The sequence below is a fragment of the Schistocerca piceifrons genome, unplaced genomic scaffold (assembly GCF_021461385.2).
Source record: "Schistocerca piceifrons isolate TAMUIC-IGC-003096 unplaced genomic scaffold, iqSchPice1.1 HiC_scaffold_1340, whole genome shotgun sequence".
NCBI classification, from domain to species: Eukaryota; Metazoa; Arthropoda; class Insecta; order Orthoptera; family Acrididae; genus Schistocerca; species Schistocerca piceifrons.
Window position 1 is genome coordinate 5001 of NW_025727170.1, and position 2500 is coordinate 7500.

General features: G+C 57.9%; 1 non-coding gene across 1 annotated transcript in view; it reads right to left on the reverse strand.

Annotated features, from left to right (window-relative positions):
* The window catches only part of LOC124732396, a 1912-nt gene extending 894 nt beyond the window's left edge, over positions 1–1018 (reverse strand). Inside the window, exon 1 of the ribosomal RNA XR_007008678.1 lies at positions 1–1018. This exon is cut by the window's left edge and continues 894 nt beyond it. This is a non-coding gene — a ribosomal RNA (small subunit ribosomal RNA).
* Positions 1019–2500: the final 1482 nt, after the last annotated feature.

Genomic DNA, 2500 nt, shown 5'->3' on the forward strand with positions numbered 1-2500 from the left:
GACGATCCAAGAATTTCACCTCTAACGTCGCAATACGAATGCCCCCGCCTGTCCCTATTAATCATTACCTCGGGTTCCGAAAACCAACAAAATAGAACCGAGGTCCTATTCCATTATTCCATGCACACAGTATTCAGGCGGGCTTGCCTGCTTTAAGCACTCTAATTTGTTCAAAGTAAACGTGCCGGCCCACCGAGACACTCAATAAAGAGCACCCTGGTAGGATTTCAACGGGGTCCGCCTCGGGACGCACGAGCACGCACGAGGCGGTCGCACGCCTTCAGCTCGCCCCACCGGCAGGACGTCCCACGATACATGCCAGTTAAACACCGACGGGCGGTGAACCAACAGCGTGGGACACAAATCCAACTACGAGCTTTTTAACCGCAACAACTTTAATATACGCTATTGGAGCTGGAATTACCGCGGCTGCTGGCACCAGACTTGCCCTCCAATAGATACTCGTTAAAGGATTTAAAGTGTACTCATTCCGATTACGGGGCCTCGGATGAGTCCCGTATCGTTATTTTTCGTCACTACCTCCCCGTGCCGGGAGTGGGTAATTTGCGCGCCTGCTGCCTTCCTTGGATGTGGTAGCCGTTTCTCAGGCTCCCTCTCCGGAATCGAACCCTGATTCCCCGTTACCCGTTACAACCATGGTAGGCGCAGAACCTACCATCGACAGTTGATAAGGCAGACATTTGAAAGATGCGTCGCCGGTACGAGGACCGTGCGATCAGCCCAAAGTTATTCAGAGTCACCAAGGCAAACGGACCGGACGAGCCGACCGATTGGTTTTGATCTAATAAAAGCGTCCCTTCCATCTCTGGTCGGGACTCTGTTTGCATGTATTAGCTCTAGAATTACCACAGTTATCCAAGTAACGTGGGTACGATCTAAGGAACCATAACTGATTTAATGAGCCATTCGCGGTTTCACCTTAATGCGGCTTGTACTGAGACATGCATGGCTTAATCTTTGAGACAAGCATATGACTACTGGCAGGATCAACCAGGGAGCTGCGTCAACTAGAGCTGAGCAGCCGGCCGCCCGGGAGTGTGTCCCGGGGGCCCGCGCGAACACGCAAGCGTCCGCTCAATCATTCTGCAAACAGGAGGAGGCTGAGCTCCCCTGCACAATACACCTCGAAACCCTCTCAGGTCCCGGCGGCGCGCAGCGCCGTCCCAAGTACTTGGTCGGGTTCGAGAGAGGCGCAATCGCCCGGAGTTAGGCGAGTAGACGCTTTCGGTGCGACCACCCGTGCTCCCAACTGAGCTTGCCGCTGCCGACAGAGGCCCGGGAGCGTGCTGTCGTGGCATTGCCGGCGGGAGACAACACGCGCCACCTACGGTGACCGGCAGCTCCAACGCCAGCGCCACAGAAGGACAAAAGCCCCACTTGGGTGCCGAAGCGAACTCTCCCAGCACAGCGCACGCGCCAACACATCCGCACAGCTGCGATACAAACCACCAGCGAGAACCGCTGGGGCGACCGAGCAGCAGACGGCGTCGCGGCGCCGAGCGCCGGGCGGCGGCGCATCCTCAACGCACACAGTCCTCAATCGGACCAGCACACTGAAGATGTCCACCGCGCTTCGCACCGGGCCCGCGAGGACCTACTTTGGCCGCACGGCGCCGCGCGCAGGGTGCGCCGGCGCGCAGCTGCGACGCCTGCCGCGTCCGTCGGCCGGCGCGCCTGCCACTGGCCGCCCCCACCAGCCGGCTGTAGCGCGTGCGCCCCACGCACCGCGCGGCCAGCACGCCGGGAGGCGCCCCCTCACCGGCCGGGGACGGTCCCACCCAGCCACCGCCGCGTATCGCTTCACACCCAGATGCCGTTCAGTTTCGTCGGCATGGTGGGTATCGCTGGAACAACCGGTTAGTACCTCAACCTATCGTCGCCATCACCGATTCACCCCTAGCGAGAACAACCGCACCACAACAGGTTACCATTTGTTCATTTGCGTAACTTCACCAGAAAACGCAGGCGTCCATCGCCATTTGCAACTTCAACGATTATTGCATGCCTGTGTCAGGTGTCACGCCACACTACGTCTGCCCACATACACGCAACAAAATGTGCACGCCTAGACAATACGTGGAAGGTGGCCCCCGTACGTATGCGATGTCCATTGCTCGAACGACTGTCAACCGGCCTCTGTAGCATGTCGCAGATATGGAACGCGGTGCACCATGCCATCACGGTGTGTGAGGAGAGACGACTAGGTCCGAATACATCAACAGACAGCTCATGCTGATCGCCATCCACGGCGTCCGTTCCTCCCACACGTCTCTATGGCGTACCACACTGCAATCCAGCTCTCATAGGGAGACGACACGTAGCTGCGTGCACAATATTTGCACTGTATGGTCCGCCGTTTTTGGGCGCAGTCGTTGTGCGGTCACACATGTGCCACGATGTATCATTCAGTACATAAGGACGAATGTGCAGTACAGATTGTGGTTCACGCGTACGACATCAGCGGACAGTTGACACAGGC